At 39.0% G+C, this 19,674-nt stretch overlaps 1 pseudogene; it reads left to right on the top strand.

Annotated features, from left to right (window-relative positions):
* Window positions 1-959: 959 nt before the first annotated feature.
* LOC149023908 (zinc finger BED domain-containing protein RICESLEEPER 2-like) lies at window positions 960-3,210 on the top strand (annotated as a pseudogene).
* The last annotated feature ends 16,464 nt before the right edge of the window (window positions 3,211-19,674 follow it).

Genomic DNA, 19,674 nt, shown 5'->3' with positions numbered 1-19,674 from the left:
TTATACTTCTCTACTTGAGAACTTGAAACTCCCTCATTGCTGTGCAAAATAAAGGAACATAATCTATTGAGAACTTGAACTTCAAGGATCTGATTTGATTCTCTCTTTATTTTCAAGTCAGTGTTCCAGAATTGGGTTCATTACCTCTGGTTCAACAAGCTTGATAGTGATTAGAACCTCTCTCTCTCTCTCTCTCTCTCTTTCTCTCTCTCTCTCTCTCTCTCTCTCTCTCTCTCTCTCTCTCTCTCTCCATTTCTATGCCCATAGGTTTGTGATGTAGTGGTTTCAAGTGGAGAAAGTTAAACAGGATTAAACTAACTTCTTTGTGACTTGAATGATACATCAAGTCGTTGTTGTCCTTACATGCATTTATCCTTCAAAATGAAGATAAGGATAGCTGAGTAGGATAGGCTTCCATTACTTGACAAGTTGAGCAGAACACAGTTTTTGATAATCCTATGACTCCAAACTAGGTCATTCATATTAACTCATAATTCTGTTTGTGTCTGAGAATCTGAGATCTGTGATGGTTTGCTACTTTACTTCTAAAGATTTTGAAAACTCCATTGATGTTTTGATTGTTTTCTATGAGGGTGTTTGATCAGCTTTTACCATGCTAACTTAATTTGATCACTATTTTTTTTTTGGGATAATCAGTAATCTGTTTGATCACTTTTTGCCTCTTAGAGTCTTTTAAAATGAATATATCTCTTGGCTATACTAGTATGTGATTTGCATTACCATATAAAATATTTTATTTTCATTTTTTGTCAGTTTTATATTCATGATCTATCAAATTTTTTTTTTATTAAATCATAGCTATGTGTATATGAGGGTATTTATTATGATGAAAATTATAGATTACTATTAAAAACATTTCCATCTCATTTTGCTATTAATATTGGATTTTATTGATTGTGTTTAATAGTATATCACATTTATTTTAATTGATTAGAAAAATGTCAAGAAGACCTATCAATGTAGATGAGCCTGATGTTGATGAGATGTCTGATGATGCATTGAGATATCCTGAAGTGCCATCCATAGCATCTCAACATAGTGACGCTACCATAACTACTGCAACAACTTTAAAGAGGGGTAGGAGAAATACAGTATGAGATGACTTCAATATACTTGATGTAAAAAATTTTGAGGATGGAATAGAAAGAGCTAAATGCAAAAAATGTGGAAAGGTATATAAGGTTGATAGTACTAGAAATGGAACTGAAACTCTTCAAAGACATCTTCAAACTTGTCCAAAGAGGAAAAATGTTGATGTGGGACAAATGCTTATGGTTAGAAATGAAGGGATGGTAAGAGACAAAAAGAAGGATCAAGACTTTGTACGTGAAAAGATTACTAGGCTTGTGGTTAGACATGAGTTACCATTAGCTTTTGTTGAGTATGTGGAGTTTAAGGAATTGATCTCTTATCTTTTTTTTTTTTTCCCTGATTATACTCATATAAGCAGAAATACACAGATGACTGAGATTTTGAAGTTTTACCGATCAGAGGGTAATCGAATTAAGTCTTTGCTTTACTCTTTTAATGGTAAGATCTCTCTAACAAGTGATTTGTGGACATCAATACCCAACGATGGGTACATTTCATTAACTGCACATTACATTGATAATGATTGGGTATTGCATAAGAAGTTGTTGAATTTTTGCATAATGCCACCCCCCATACTGTTATGCATATATGTAACATGGTTTCTCAAATTGTGAATGACTAGGGCATTGAACGAAAATTGTTCTCAATTACTTTGGATATTGCTACTTCTAATTTTAGTTTTGTTGAGATGCTAAAGAAGAATTTAAATTTCAAGAATGCTCTTCTATGTCATGGAGAATTTTTTCACAATAGGTGTTGTGCACACATTCTTAATTTAATTGTGTAAGATGGATTGAAATGTATTGATGAGTTTGTAGAGTTAGTGCGATCCAGTGTAACCTATGTGAAAGCATCTCAAGCAAGGAAGGTAAAGTTTTTAGAAATTTGTAAGCAAGTGGGGTTAGAAAGTAATAAGGGATTGCATGGAGATGTCACCACAAGGTGGAACTCAACTTATTTTATGCTTGAATCTGCAATGTTTTATTGAAAAGCATTTGAGGTTCTTAAGGATTTAGAGAATAATTATCAGGCATGCCCTAATTCAGATCATCCTTTTTATGAGATTACCGTTTTATTGTCTGGCTTCAAGTATCCTACATCCAATCTATACTTTGTCAATGTATGGGAGATACATCTGAGTTTGTTAGAGAAGATTTCAAATGAAAGAAGTTTCATGAGGTCAATGGCAGTGGAGATGGAATTTTTTTTTTTGATAAGTATTGGAGTGGTTATAGTACAATCTTAGCCATTGTTTTGATATTTGACCCTCGTTACAAGCTTGATTTTGTAAAATGGGCATTTTCAAAAGTTGCTCCTTTAGACTCCAATGCAGATGTTATGTTCAACAAGGTGAATATTGCACTATACCGACTATTTGATGAATACAAGAGTATGCATCAAAGTGGATATGAGAATCCATCAAGTGTAATGCCTTATTGTCTTGGAAAATCTAAAACAAGAACTGTAAGTAAATGTGATTCCTTACTTAAATTATATTATATTATATTATATATATATATATATATATATATATTTTAGAATTATAAATTTCTATACTAATTACTAATATTACTAACAATTTATGTATTCCTCAGGATTTACCAGTAGCTGTGATAGCTGAGATGGATAATGGATGTACATCTCAGCAAGATGTATATCTAATTGACCCAAAGATTCCATGCACGAATAATGATGATAATTTTGATGTGTTGGCTTATTGGAAGGCAAGTGGGTCAAGAGATGTTGCTCGGATGGCTCGTGATGTACTAGCTATTCCAGTTTCAAATGTGGTATCTGAGTCAGCTTTTAGTGCTGGAGGTCGTGTCATTGATAAATATCGAAGCAAGCTACTACCAACCAACGCTGAAGCATTAATATGTCTTCGAGATTGGATGTTTGATGTTGATTTCAGAGGTTTCCCCTTCCCTTCCTTTAATCATATATTTTATAACTAAATGTGTTTGAACTTTCATTTCTCAGTTAATAACTTGTTTACTTTGGTGTGTAGCTGAACCTGCTGATGATCTTGATGAGTTAAACAATGCATTAGGCCATCCCATGTCTTTTCTTGGATTGGGTTGGTTTTCAGTCTGCTAGCAAGAGTAGAGGAAGATCGAAAAGAATACATTTTGGCTCATCAAGCTAAAAAAAAGACCATCTACAGCGGATGAGGCCCCCGTGCCCACACCTCTCCCCCCTCCCCTTGGCGGGGAGGGCCTCGTCCTCCTCCTTGAGAAGGAGGACTACACCTGAAGTGAAATTAATGTTTCAAAGAATACGAACGAATAAGATCCAAAATACATAGTGGGAAGCGGCACTTGCAGACCTGAAGCTGGAGGAACTACTGTTTACGCTGGTAAATGGTTGGCAATCTATCATTCAAGCTTTCTCTCGGAAGCTGTATGAAACCTTTCACCTCTACTAGGGAGCCTCCTTCCTTCGTCCTCTTGGCAGCTCGTCTTTCGACTTTTTGAGAGACGACTTTGCCACTCTCTGTTGTGACTACAGCCTTGTCTCCTGCGATTTTGATTTCAGTTGTTGGGGGTTTCACTCTCGCCTTTTTCAAGGAGTCCCCGGCAGCAGAAAGAGAAAGATCCACATTCTCTACCTCCCCACTGAACTTCTTCTTTCCTCCTACACATGTTAAAAGCATACAACTGCAACCCATTCCTGTATTTCTGTATAAGAATAAGAAGAGCGGGCTAGAATGACGTGTTGGCTGGGAAAATAACCGGGAAATTGAATGCCTAGGTATACTTTTCTTATGTACCGGCGCCATCAATGTCAGGTTCGCTCGCTGTTGGGAAGCGTCATGGCATCAAGTTCAACAGTTGCTACTTCCTCTGCTTGTTCTAATTTTTGAATATTAAGGTAATGTACTATTAAGTCATTTGAAATCTAGTATCATACATTTTGTTATGTTATGTTTTTTGTTGTCATATTGACAAATTGTGAAAACTTTTCAGTATATGTTTTTTTATAAATATTTCAAATTTTAAAGTAGCTCAGAATTTTTTTTTTTATTAAACTCTTGTATTCTCATTTCTCATGTTTTATGTGATTTGGTTCAAATAGGTGTACTTGAACAAAGTATTCAACAATTAAGAAGGATGTTGAAATCCAATGCTTTTGGATGAACTCATTGAAGTTTCTCTAAGTTACTTTCATATATTTGTTGATACCCTTTGTTTATTCCTTTCAAAATTGAGCTTTTTGTAATGGTGTTTTTATTCCCATGATACTTAAAATCATGTTTTGGTAATTGTATGCCATGATGGTAGATTGGTAGGACCATGCGTTACTGCTAGCAGATTTATTTCTTACCACAAGTAATTTCAAGTTGAGCATTCATACAAATTCAATTTCATTGGGTGAAACTTGTGAGGTTGGTCTACACATGATAAAAGAATCTAAATTCTTTATTTTTTGAGGGTGGAGGGTGGTTTGGATCAAGCTAATGCCATCACTTATCGTTGGATCTACTTGGACTCTTCATCCTCTATCTTTTGTAGTTTTGTGTGTGAGAAACTAGGATTTGGAGTTGAGTAAAAAATAAAAATAAATTTCAATATTGATTTTTAATTTAGTCCAAACCGTTAGCCAAACCGAATCGAAACCATTAGGCCAAACCGTTAGTCAACCCGAACCCAAACAACACCAAACCGAAACAGCACTGAAACCGTTATCTTTTAAATGGGCTAGTTTGGGCTAGGGGCTTTTCAGCCCGAAACCGCTCCAAACCGCACCGTTGACACCCCTAAACATCACCATTCTCATAGGTCAAATCAACCTCTTCTCAACTCTCATGATTAATGGACAATGGCTTAGGAGTAGGCAAATGTGCATAATATTCCTTCCCACTATGTATCACAATAGAGACTGCTTGAACTTGTTCTTTCCTAGACCCAATTTGATGATTAGTGTAAAATCCGGCCTTATCCTAACCCTGACCCGGCCCGGATTTTATACTGTTGCAGGTCCGAAGACCCGAAGTGGTAGTAGAAGAGACTTGTGGGCTCTCTTGGTTGAAGATTCAATGCTTGATACAGAGCCTATGGACATTGACAATGATGCCCCTTACTTGAGCACATTGTCAGTGTTGAGTGAAAATATGTGCATCGATGAAGATTGAATTAGTTGAAGCACCTATTGGACCCCCGTGATCAATCCGAAGGTATTTCTTGAAACTAGACTTGTTGATTGACTTGTAGGAGAAAACCCAACTCAATTCAGATTTGTCTGGCCTTCCAAATCCACTCCTGAACTTGCTGTCATGCCTTGGTCGACTGACAGTCGACTAGCTAGTTGACCAGCAGTAATGGATTTCGAAATTTTACAAAATCACTTCCCATTTTGCCCCTATCTTTTTGGAACTCGTGAATGAGGACCTAAACTAATCATTGGCACTCCAACGCTCGAGGTTGGACACTCTCTTGGGTTGTTCTTGATGTTTGTGAAGATCTTTGACTCCAATCATAGTATTACACATCAATCATCAACTCAAGGTATGATTCATTCTATTCTCTTTCTAATCTATTCTTTATTCGATCAATTTATGATCTTAAGACCATGGTTGAAGTGCTGCAACCTTGCAAACACTTGACCATGAGCTTTCCCCTTTCAATTCCATGATCATCACCCGTTCTTGCTATGTTATGATTCCATTAGGATTACTTACATTTCATTACTTTGATTCCTTTCAATTCAACCTATTCTTGATTCAAAACGGATATGTAGATGCATGTTAAGCCTAGATTATTATGAATTCATGATTCTAATTTAATTCTTAACGTTCACTTGATTGATTCCCATCATTCTTTACAATTTCAATCAATTCCAATTCGATTCTTGATATTTATCATATAGAACATAAGGCTTTGAATTTGGTATTTTTAATTGGACCGTTAGATCATCATGAAATTTAGTGTGTAATGTCTTCTTATTGTTATAAACATGCACTCCAAATTTCGTGTCAATCGGAGCACCGAAAGGTCAGTTTCGGACCAAGTCTTCAATTCTGCCATTGGTTAACAAGTCTTAGTCGACTGCCTTGGTTGACTGACAGTCGACCAAGCCAGTCAACCAAGAGATGGTAACATCCCTGTACTTGGCCGAATTGCTTCGTTTGACCTCCGATTCGATTGTTTTCTTCTCTGATGTTACTTGTATGTTGTCTAGGGTACCAACACTGATTTTTGGGATCATTCTTGGTGATCATTGATTTTATTTACGACTCGATTAAGGTAAGGACGGTTGTTAACTCAAGTACATTAATTATGTAAACATGCTTATACCTTGAGAACTCAATGGTTATATTCCTATGTGTACTCCTTTACCATACATGACTATTATATGCATTCTTATCAGTAGTAGTATGTTACATGTCATTCGGAATATCATGTTTAATTATACTTTATGATTTTGTATATGATCAATCATGTAATGATATGCCTTTGTTTATATGATGAATCGTTGATTATGTATGATATGATGAGATTGAGCTTGTGATTGACTACGTATGGCTTGGGATTGGGAAGTGTCCTTCCGACACTTCTGTCCTTGGACATCGGAGGGAATAGTATGGGATATTCTCCGAAGGTGCCCATCGACGCTTTCCCGGGTTGTTGGATGACATGCATAGGATTGTCTAGGTGTATGGTTAGGATTATCCTTGTTGTATCAGACCCGAATCGGAAGGGTATTGAGATCGAACGATTCGTAGTAGAGTATGGTTGATGAGTGCTCAAGACCGGTAACCACTCCGTGAGAGGACTTAAACCATACTGCGGATACTCGAAAGGGGCCATTTATTGGTAGGGTTGCAAATGGATAGACCTGGGCTCACGGGCGCTCAAGACTGGTAACCAACCTGTGAGAGGACGTGAGAGCATCCTGTTTACCATTTGTGGATGACCAATAGGGTTGATGAGTCCGTAGTCCGAGTTGGTCGGTGCCATAGGATACGTTGACTCTAGTGTGAAGGATACGAAACCGAGTTGGTCAGTGCCATAGGGAAAGTATCCGGATCTTACATGATACGACTGAGTAGATGACTTGCATTGGGCTAGGCTTTGCCGTGACATGCGCCAATACTTATACCAATGGTGATGTGAGAGAGTGGTGACTTAATCCCCAACCATGGTTTGATGAGGACTTTACCCAATTACCCCGACAGACCCAAGATATCTTGTATTATTGAGGGGGAGTGACAGATGACCCAAAGAATATGGTGCTATGGCTTAAAGCATGTCTACCTTAGAGACTAGCATACTTATGTTTAGAATCATATATCATCATTGTCTCATATCATATTGCATCATATTGTGACTTGTATCAAATGAATTGTGTATTATGAAACGACTTGCCTTGCTGAGTTCTTTTGAACTCATTCCTTTCGTGCAATTTGTTAGATTATCCTGCAGGTGTAGAAGACTCTGATGGCGCACTCTACGACCCGAGCTATGATCTCGCATACTACCTTTCGAGTGATGGCTACGATGAGAGTCAGGATTATCGTGCCGAGGAGGATTATGGTTCGTACCAGGGTTAGCCCCACCATGGTGAGGGAGTGGCCACGTTGGGTTCACTTCATCCATACTCATGAAGAAACAATCATTAGGATAGAAGAAACCTTTGTGTAGTGCCCCATTTCCCTGGATGACTGTTAAACATTTGGATATATTGTCTCTAACTTATATGGATTTACTCTTGATATTGGTTGTAATTAAGTTTGATTAACCACTTTTCCGCTGTTATTGAAGGAGTGACTCCTGATCACTCTTTCTCTTTGAGATTATTTTTATGTGAAGTTGATACTTGATAATTCCGCACTCTGATTGATTATCTTTTCTTATTCACTTGATCTGTTTATTGTTTACTTTAAACATTGATTATATTGTTCATGATTATGTTATCGTGTATGTGGGAGGCATGGCCGCTCGATCTGGATCTTCGGGCTGTGGATCACATCTCGGGTATGCCAGATAGGATACCGGCTGGGTGGATGTGACAATTAGGGTTACCTATTGGTTGACTAGGTAACTGGCCAGCCTCCCTCCTACTGATGGCATCAGCTAATTGACTAAGTTGGGTTTCCAATTTGTTAATGGACTGAGAATGGGAATACAACAATTGAGTGTTTTGTTGTAGTTCACTAAGCACCTTTAATACCTTATCCTCAAATGATGAGTTCTGTGAGAGTTCTGGAGCTGATGGTTGCTCATTCCTATACGCATTATGTTGCATATTAATTGGAGGTGGCCTATAAGGTAGTTGATTAGAGGGATTGGACATTGGGTTTTGGTATGAAAAATTAGGGTGATTTCTCCATTCTGGGTTGTAGGTATAGGAATATGGATCATTTCCCAGTTTAGAAACTCCTTAGGCCAAATGTGCATGTTCTTGAACAAACTCAGGGTATTGTGCAGCCAAATAGCAATCAGTGACATTGTGGGAAAGGCTAGAACTGGCCGGGTTGCATTACACAAAGCATCAGCCTCATGTTGTAGCTTCTACTTTACACAAATGAATTTTTTGGGCCTCAGATCACTGCAAATGTTTGAATGCTTTCTCCATCTCTCGAATCCACTTGTTAGGAAAAATGAAATCTTTGGTCACATTGGTGAAATTTGGCACCTGAAGTTTCAGAAAGCGTTCCATCATCTTCGCATGTGGTCCAACTGCATAACCACCCACATTAGCTTCAGTAGCAGATGTGTCAGCTCTATTAGGGTTTGCCGGGGCAGCACGATTTGCATTTTGCATGGCCATAAACCTTGCATCATCTGGTTGAATTGGGAATTCTGTTATTACATCATATTTCCCATAATATTCAGAATGTCTTGCACAATTACAACCAGAGGGGCAATTGGAGGTGCACTATTGTGTTGGCCATTTTGATTATTTTGAGTTTCGGTAGCACCAGGAAGAACAACTCTATGAAGGTCACTTCCATTCACATTCTGACCAATCGTTGCATTTTAGTTCCTTGTGTTCACTATCTTGAAATTTTAATACCAAGGCAACCATTCAAATTTCTTATCAGAATTCCAATTCCAAAACTCAAACATGTAAATAACATTCATTCATCATCCTATCATCAAATAGGAAAATATATGCACAAAATCCAAAAATCTCTCAAAATATCACAAATTCAGCATTTTAGAGAGGTGTGGATTGTGGTCGCTTGGGTGGGTTGCCTGGGGCGACCAGGCTTACTTTGTGTGAAAGTGGGTCCTATAAAGGGTCCATGAACTTCATTCTTATTTGCATTTTGCTCTAAACTCTTTCTAACTCTGGAGAATTTCTTTTTCTTACAACCAAAGGTGGTTTTGAGACTTCATTGCGCATCAACAATGCCAATAACGCCGTTTTAGATCATCAAATCACAAGTATGTAACCGGCTATCTGTCTGAGAACTTTAGATCATATGCACTTCGTTTTAAACCATGAGATAGGCTAGGGTTTATGTTAGAATCATGTTTATGAACTTCTTTCTTCACTTTCCAACCATTTTACACTCCATGCATTGCCTTATTAACAACTTCTTACATTCTTTTGGTGAAATTTTATTATTTATCTCAGATTGGATACTTTATTGATGCAATTTTTCTCAAAACTCAAATGCACTGGGATTTTTGCTTGAAACCACTTCTTTTGCATTTGATTAACTCTAAAACATGTTCCCAACCTTTCCAAATGCTTCATGCTCCAAATTTGCAATTAAAAAAAAAAAAATCAATACTTTGCTTCATTTACCCAAAATGCATTTGCTGAATTTTTCTTTTTCAAACTGCAATGCTGTAAATTTTTCACTTAAAATCTCTCTTAACTCATTAATCTTACTCCAAAATACCATCCAAACCATCTAGAATACTTTTTACACCCAAAGTTGCATTTTTTTTCAAAAAGTTCACCATTTTACCCACTTTTGCATGTATATAGCCTTGCTAAATTCTTCACTAATGCACTGCATTTCCTTTTTCTTTCTTCGCTAAGTTCACTTCTATGGCACACCAAGGAGGATGTTATGGACCTATGAGGGGTCAAGGTTATGTTCTAGGTCCAAACCAGGGTGTAACGTGTCCTGAGCTCTTCAACACGCCAGGTGTTGAGTTCTAGTACCACACATTCTCGAGGACTCTCCTATAGAGTACGGTCGGCTTGTGATAGTTGATGACATGAGGGCCTTCCAGATTCATGAGAGGTTCCATGTCACACCCCACCCAACCGGATCCGATCATACCCAAATACCCGTGGGATGATATACCGCAAGACCTAGGTTCAGTGACAATTTCGTACAAGATATGATATAGTATAATCTAACGAATAAGAATAAATCAAGTTCAAGTATGAAGTTATCAAATCTAAAATAATGATTACAATCATCCATTACTTCAAATCAAAAGTTATAACATCCGAGTTTTGAAAAGAAAAGATGATAGTTTTCTTCACAGCGGAAAATAAACTAAACTAATTCTCTAATGGAATCCAACTAAAAAGAACAGTCTAGGAACTGGCATAAAGCTCCATGTGAGTCTACATCTTCTTTAGTTGCTTCCTTGAGTCTGGCAACAACGAATTCTCCACTTGGAAGGAGTCCCCATAACCTACAGTATATTTTAATAGAAACATACATATAAAAAAGAATGGGTTCAATAGAACTTAGTGAGGTCAACTTAACATCATATCATGCATTCGTTCATAGGATTCCACACCACACATATAGTATGAATATCGATAATGTAATTAATGAAAATGATATGATATATGAATGACTATGATATTATGCTCCAAATTCTATCATTAAATCTCTATGGTAGACACGCATTAAGTTTAAACACCGATCTCTTTTAGGTGGTCTCAGTTACTCTCCCTCTACAAAAGACGTCTATTGGGTTCTCTGCAGTTATTGGGTAAAGTCTTGTCAAGCCATGGTTGGAGAATAGGTCACCACTCTCTCACATCACCATTTGGTATGAGATTTGGCGCGTGTCAAGGATAATGATAGGCCCAAAGCAAAGTCATACGGTTTCGTACTGATGCGTCCAAAATCTGCTCAGCCTTTAGATCTCCTTGGAATGACCTACAAAACGAAAGCGTCGGATGTGGCCTGACCGCTGGGGTCGAGAGTCCACCTCCGAAGGCTAAGTCAGTTGATGAACTTAATCACAAATGGCTCTGCTAGACACACAGAGCTAAGGAATAAATGAGTGTTTACGTCCAAAGGTGTGTATATGGATCTGGTCTCCTTCTTTACCTTGCAGGTAAGTAAGGTTTATATAGAGTGTACCTTCGAATCTTCTTCGTTGGATGCATTTGAGCCTTCTTCGGATAGTCGTTGGATTCTAACTGTTAGATCCATTGAGCGATAGACTACTACTAGTTTGAACTAGTAGATGACTCCTAGGATAATCTCGTGGTTATTTGATGATTATCCCTTCGACAGTGATAAGTAACAGCCGCCAAGTTGTGTCTGCCGTCATTAACCTAATCCATAAGTCGGATTAGGGTGTGCCTGTGGCTAATTTAGTTTTCTTCCTCAGCAAGCTATCTCCTGGACCCGGCTCGCTCGGAAGCGAGTCGAATCCCTTCTTCTCAACCGGGGTCGAGGATCAAACCAAGTATGAATCAGGTTAGATCATATTTTTCCATATGACGTACTACATATGGTATAGATACTTCCCCTATAGCACCAACCAACTCGGTTCAGTATCCAATATCTCCCCTCATGCCTAGTGCCCTTTTGGTTTGATACTTTCCCACCTATGAATGAAATCCTCAACGGGAGGCATCTGTTGGATCCCATTCCTTAACCCAGTGATCATCCACATATAATGGACAGGATGCTCTCCATGTCTTCTTACCGGTCTTGAGCGCCTAGAAGCTCTTATCTATTATATGCAACCTTATTGCTCTATGATGATAGTGGGCCTGCTTGACACTCAGGACCCAACCACTAACATCACGAGTTAACTGGCTTCAATACCCCTGCTGAAAGGGTAGTAGTACTCGTGAGGTTACTTAGCCAAACACTTCTAGACACCTAACACTCATGTACTTAGGTCTAGATGCATACTCATGTAAGTTCACTAGGGTAATGGGCGAACCCATAACCCTAGATGGTAAAAAGATATAAGAGAATCTAAGTCTCAAAATCGATCCCACACACATTCTTATATAGTCATTCAAAGAATATTGAAAAATAGAACCAAACATATTTTCTTACCTTTCAACAATCACACACATAATCACAAGATAATACTAAAGCAAGGCAAGATATCAATAATGAAAATTAACTAATATCATTAAACATGCAATATAAGGTTAAGTATATTCCTCACCTTCTACTTTGATCCTTTCTCCAAAGTCCCAAAATTCACTCCCACAAGTTGGTGACTAAATGATAAATAAACCTATTCATGCAAGAGGTCTAATAATCATAAATTAGAGTCAATTTGTGTTTCAAAAGATATCCCAAAATCTTCCCACGAAAACACAATCCTAACCACTAGTTTAAAAAGGGTAGTTCTCAATCTAATTCGGCAAAAAATCAATATTTCGCCACCAATTCGAAGTCGAATCATAACAAAACTTTGGGAAAGTCTAATTCGCAGCAATAGGGTTCTAAGGGTACCTTCAATTTGATCCAATTAGATCTAGATCAAAAAGGCTCAAATTTGGCTATCCTAAATCGCCCGTGGGCGTCTCAAAGAGTCAAAATGCGAAATCTTTTGCAAGGATTCGCACCATCAACTCTTATACTAAAGAGAAACCTTAACACAAGAATTCAAGAGCATCCACTAAACCTGACATGGTTCCACTACCGCAATCCCACAATTAAAGAGAAGAGAAACCCCCACAAACTATGTTTAAAGAGAAGGGTTTAAGAATTCTCACCTTTCTTATTGTTCCCGCAACGATCCGAGTCACAAAGCACCTTTGGTTGGATGGGATCTACTCTTCTCCTTGGTTTCTTCTCTTCCCAAAGCCTTAGCCCCACTCTAGCATTAGAAAATACGTTTAGAGGTGAGCTACAACCTAAAATAGGGTTTTGAAATTCGAAATCTCGATTTTGTCCCGTAGCTGGAAAAGGGATGGGGGCGGGGTTAGGGTCACCCAACCGGCCACTCAAATGGTCCATGTTTGGACCCCCATCTGGAATCCGATTTCGGAGATTATTGGCTTTAAAGAAATGTCTTTCGATTATCTATGTTTGGATACGTAACCTCGTAAATCAGACTCTCCATCATCAATCTACAAATGTGCCAAAATCGCCCTCTTTTTATTCCTTCATGACTAACCTCTCTCCTTTTAAATTCCAGGAGAGGTGTCGAGTCATCACTAGGTCCATCCACCAACATTGGGTCCATTTCCGAACCTTCGGGCTCGACTTGAATGGCCCATAGTTGTTGCCGACTCTAGGCATGGGTTTTCAATCCTGAAAACAAGGGTTAAAGGGGTAGAAATCCGGGGGATTTCACATTCCAGACTCTGGAGTGGAACCATCTCTTGTACGATGACTTACTAGTCTACCCAAAGCTTGTTAGATATTTTTACAACAACCTGACACATAGATTGAGGATGACGGGCAGGGTAGCTAGCGGTTAGTGATTTCTACGAGAATACAAGAGACTCCCATCCACTTCTCCACTAGGGTTCTTGCACACATTTTGCGTGTACCTTTCATACTAGATTAGTGTTGGTGGATTCCTTTCGCCACTGAGGACAGCGATTATCTCTACCTTTTTGAGCTCAGTAGCATCTATTTTGTGTTGTGGGATGATGAGAGATGTGTCAGCATCTGCAACGCCACCAACATGATTCCATCAACTCGGGTTCTTGCCCTCGTCATTGGCAAGAACATTGTGCCCACGGGAGGCACCACAACAAGATTACAACAATGCAAGCCTTTGTGACATATTCCCTGTAGGTGGGGTCACTGAATTGATTTAGCCTACATCATACAGAGGTCTATAATCGACAGATTGGAGTGCGTTCGGATGGCTTCTCACTCATCTTCCACCATTTCGATGTAAGTTTGGAGGACACCGAGATGTTTCACCAGGGTTTAGGCGAGGTCATGGGAGGTCCATTGATTTTTATGATGAGCCTTCAAGGATATTTGGGTTCACCTCAGAGGGTAGATGAGGAGGATCAGGCTCGAGAGGTGCCACTTGCAGACTCCTCACAGTGGTCTAGGCTTTTTTCCACTTTAGAGAGGATGGAAGCTCGACCGATGGGGATGGAGGCTCGCTTGACTGAGATGGATGCTAGACTAACTCAAGTGGAGGATGAGGTCTGTGCTCACACTGATCGACGCAACACAAGGTCTCAAGGACAGTCACCTAGATAGGCTGCTAGCTCTAGGATTTTGACTCTAGATACATTCATTTTGCTTATTTTATGATGATCTTGTAAAAAATTCCTTAATCAATTAATGAAGTTCAAATTGTGCATGATTCACTTTATTTATTGTTCACTATGGATTTCTTTCCTTTTGAAATAGAATGTGTATTTTTGTTTCACCATGGTTATTGTGTATTATTCAAACTTGATGTTTTATGTCTCATTAGTTCAGGTATCTAGTTCTCAATTATCTATTATTCACTTTAGCAGAGTTGGGTCACTTTTGGATCTAGTGCCCTTTTGGTCCAGTGTCCTTCTCCACCTAGGAATGTGAATCGTCACAGACTGGTTACCTCTTTTGGATCCATTCTTTAACCCTATGGTCATCCACATATTGTTGTGGCAGGTGCCTTTTGTGTCTCCTTATGGCATCTAAGTCATCTTTTGGACACCCATGAGCCCAACCCTAATATATGCAACTTTACCATTTGTATGATAAACAATGGGCCACTGTATTTCCCCACGGACTGATTATCTCTGTTGGACACCGATAGAACCACACCATTGCTATCACAGGTCACTCGGTTTCAATACCCCTGCCGAAAGGGTAGTAGTATGTAAGGGTGCCCTAACCATGCATCTAGACTTCCTAGTCATGAAGGACAACAACTATGGTAGTGCTAGGGGCATCAGAGGACAGTGCCCCATACCACAACCCTTGATATCCCAAGTTAGAAGTACTAACCCTGGTAATCCCCAACTCATAGTCACAACATTCAACCACATCATACCATGAAAGAAGTAAATGTGCAATACATACCATCTACAATTCATTATCAATAAGCACACGTGACAACAATTACAGAAGGTTAAGAATTATTAGCATGCTCAGAATAATGATCAACTCATCATGTTAAGCAATTAAGTCATATATGCAATTGTCCCTTACCTGACTCAGTAGAAAAGTACTGAATAACATGCTAAATCCTTAAGCTAACACCCTAATAGATCCCCTAAGATTAAGATTATGAAGTTACATTAGTTGAGAGTCAAACTAGGCAAAGACAACATCAATACAGCTTTGGGACCTAACTGGTCTGTTAAGGTGGTTGGTTAGTTGATCGACTGTCCCACTCTCGGGCGGAATTCCAAATCCGAAATTCATACTTTTGATCACCCATCCTCGATCTGATTTTGGGTTAATCTAAGTCTAAATTGTCCTTAGAACTTCAGAGAGGTCACTTGGACACAGAAGGGAATTGTAACAACCCCCATATTTCTAACCCGGGATCCGTATTGCAGGTCTGAGAACCCAAAGGTCTAGCCGGGTAAATTTGTGGAGTGTTTGGATAGAAGCCCATGATCCATACCCTGAACCCATGTATCTAGATTCTCTTGATAATGAACCTGCCTTACTTGAAAGTTGGACCATTGGATCAAGGCAAGTGGTGTCTGGAGATGTCCGGATTAAAGGTAAGACCTCCCCCATGTGTTGATTAGGGTTAGGTTGTGTTTGAGTTTCAATCCCTTGAGCAAAGCACCATTGTATAGCAATATACTAAGGGGCGGTTGCTTGAGGCGGTTGATTGAACCAAGCGACCGCCTGGTTCTGGTTGTGGGGTTTTGCCTTAATTTTCCCCCAGATTTCTATAAACATCAACCCTCACCCAATTAACGAATATTATATTTGGGATTGTTGTTTTTGGTGGTTAGGAGGCAGTGGAGACACTCTGGAAGGTGAGCGGAGCGTGGACTGAGATCTAAAGTTTTCCTTTTCCTTATTTGGTGATTCTGGTTAAGGTAATTGGATCTCCTTTCACCCTTTTTCTTCCTTTAGCTTTTGATTGGTGTAAAACCCATCCCCATGTTATCAGTGGTTACCCAATTGGTTAGTTGTAACTCTCTTTCCAATGTTCTTGATGTGATCCTGTTTGAAAAAGAAACCCTGCTTTCGTGAAAAGAATGGATCCAATCAAGGGGAAGATTTTGGGTGACTGATTTGTGTTAATTTTTTGGTTTCGTTTTACCCCTTGGTTATGGATGCGTTAGGTTTGAAATTCAGAATGAGATCATCCTAAAAATGGATTGAAATTGGATGATCAAAAGCCTGAGTTTAGGATTGAAAGCATTCTTTTTTTGGGGCGGTCACTAGTGGCAGTCGCTTGGGCTGGTTTCCAATAAGTATGTGGCTTTTGGTTATTGGTCTATTTGACTCATTTGACTTATATAATCTTGTTACCCTGTTTATAGGTGTTCTCTATTTCTACTAAAAGTCTTATAATTGTTTGTGGATTGCATTTTAAAGGAATTCTACTTTATTTCAGGTAAGGATATACATTCTTATCTTTATGCAATGACTTGAACATTATAGATCATTGTCTTTCTTTACCATTCTTTAACTGTATATCTTAATGTAACTGTATAAAGCATGCTGATCTTATTGTATACTTGTTGTTTGTAATGTCTTTGTATGTACTTTATCAATTATGGTTATGGTATGATGATGATTGTTGGTTTGTAGTTATGATGGAAAGGGTATTCCATTGGGATATCTTGGCTTGAGATATCAGAGAGTTGTGGTATAGGACACATGCTCACTGATGCCTCCAGCACTATCATGACTAATGGATGACATACCTAGGGAGAGTCTAGAGTTGCATGGCTAGGTACCTCACATACTATTACCCTTTCGGTAGGGGAACTGAAGTCGGATGACCTGTGACGATGGTGATGTGACTCTGTTTCATCCTATAGCGGTAACCAGTCCGTGCGGAGACCCAGTGATCCACTGTTGTTCATGCAATGGAAGGGTTGCATATGTTAGGGTTGGGCTCATGGACATCCAAGGAGCGGACTGGGTGTCATGAGGAGTCATGAGAGCTTTCCGCCCCAACAATATGTGGATGACCATAGGGTTAGGAAGTGGAGTCCAATAGCGGTAGCTAGTTCGTGAGGGTTCTCATTCCTAGGTTGCGAAAGATACGAAATCGAGTTGGTTGGTGCCACAGGGGAAGTATCCGGACTTCATGTAGTGTGTTACCATTGTGACTTGCATTGGATTAGAAACCCCGACATGCGCCAGTACTTATGCCAATGGTCGTGGTAAGAGAGTGTTGACTTAAACCTCAGCCATGGTTTGTGAGCTAGATGTGGACTTACCCCCTTTACCTAGGATCCCAACAGAGGTATCCAGTTTGTGAGGGATCAGAGTGACTAGACCTACCCAGAGGAGGGGTGGTGTATATCTTAAAGCATGTCAATTGTTAGAGACTTTCACAGTTAGATCTTAGTAGTATTCATACTTCTGCATATCATAAAATCATATATGCATTGTTGATTGTGTTGACATATGGATGAGAATTATGTTATCCTTACTGAGTTCGTTAGAACTCATTGCTTTTATTGTATGTATTATATAAACTGCACAAATGGTGGCCCAACGTTGGAAGTTGGAATGCATTCGTATGAAAGAGCCCTCCCGAATGAAGAAGATGTGGCATCGTCAATGGGAAATGGAGATAGCTTGTGTGGGAGCTCCTACGAGTGCATGGAATGCACTTATAGCACCCATTGATGGATGGAGGAGACAGGTTGCTAGACATTTTGCCGATCGTATGGAGAAGAATTGGAGAACCCCTTTCCTTGCTAAGTTAGAAGACCAGTTCTTAGCTTTAGAGAAAGAAACTGGAAAGAAGATTATTTGATTGCTTCCGCTGAACTCATTACTCTTTTTGATCCTTGATTCTTTCCTTTATTATTTTTATTGGAGTATTTGGACTTGTTTAATCTTTCTATTAATTATCACTTATTTTTGCTCATGATTATCTATTACTTGCATTTATTATTATTGATGGTAAGACCGTGGATCTTTTGACGGTTCACTCCCACAGGTTGTCGGGCGAGTAACTGAGACCGGCGGGTGGGGTGTGACAAGAATAGTTTAGATCCACAACATCTTCTTCGATAAGATTTGCCATTAAGTTGGATATAAAATTCATCCTCTTGGCATGATCCAATCGAGATCATTGATGGAAAAGGATTAAACTAATTCAAATCCGTACCATAGAATTTAGAGGAAGTATAACTACTCTCTAACAAGATAAAATTCGGTAAAATAAGAGAGTGGTTAAACTTACCTTCACTTGGATCCAAAGGTTAAAGCAAACTCGCAAGATTCTCTATTGAAAGAGGTTCTCTTCCACCAACCACGTGCTCTCTGGCTCTTCTCAGTCCACGACAGCCTCCAAGAATAAAATAATATGGAATTAGGTCGTGGAAGGCTTTAAATAGGGCGCCGAGGGAAAAATAAGGTTTTTCGGCTCAATTTTCCAATCAACCACCAGGGTGGCGGTTGCTTGGTCAATCGATTGCCTTAAGCAACTGCCCCTAGTACTTTACAGTACCTATGCATTTAGCACTCCTGGTTGATCCTTTGCTCAGTTACAACCTTAACCAAGATGTGGAAGGCTCTTACTTTGTTCACCGATATCCTACAACTCGACCTTTCTCGCATTGGATATCCTTCTACCCAATCCATCCGGGCTCATACTAGATCTTCTTCTGGTTCCAAAAAGGCAGGTTCTTCACCAACAATATCCAGATCCATGGGATCTGGGGCCGAAACGTGGGTTTCAATCTAGATGGCCCATAGTTTCTTCCTGCTAGAGCTTCGGGTTCTAGGACTGACAATTTGGGTTTTGGGTCAGGAATTTGGGGTTATTACACTGCCAATTTGCTAGGATTAATGGGGAGCCCTGACACATGTTCATATTCCTGAAGCTTTAAGATGTATTCTGCTGATAAGGACTAATAAGGTTGTGACTAATATTTGATTTTTTGTACGCTGATATTTATAGAAAACTCCCTTTTGCACTTCTTTAAATCTTTTTAATGCCTTTTTATATATATATGATTAGGCATATTTTAGAATAAGAATAATGAAAAGTATAAAACTCTAAACATTAACATCAAATTGTAATTGTTACTCTTGACTATATAATACGTTTATAATAAACCAATATTTTATATATTAGATGGTTCAAATTAAACATGTTAGATTATGCATAACAATTACATATATAATTCAAAGGACAGGGCAGGGACAGGGTCAAAGCCAATCAAGGACACGAACAAGGTCAAAGCCAATCATGAATAAAGATAGGTCATGGGTTAGGGCCAATCAGGGATAGGGTCAGGGTTCAAGCCAATCAAGGA

Source organism: Hakea prostrata, chromosome 2 (genome assembly GCF_041222555.1).
Source record: "Hakea prostrata isolate BN-2017 chromosome 2, UWA_Hpros_2, whole genome shotgun sequence".
Taxonomy (NCBI): domain Eukaryota; kingdom Viridiplantae; phylum Streptophyta; class Magnoliopsida; order Proteales; family Proteaceae; genus Hakea; species Hakea prostrata.
Note: the sequence above shows the minus strand (reverse complement) of the source record. Positions and strands in the feature narration are given on the sequence as shown.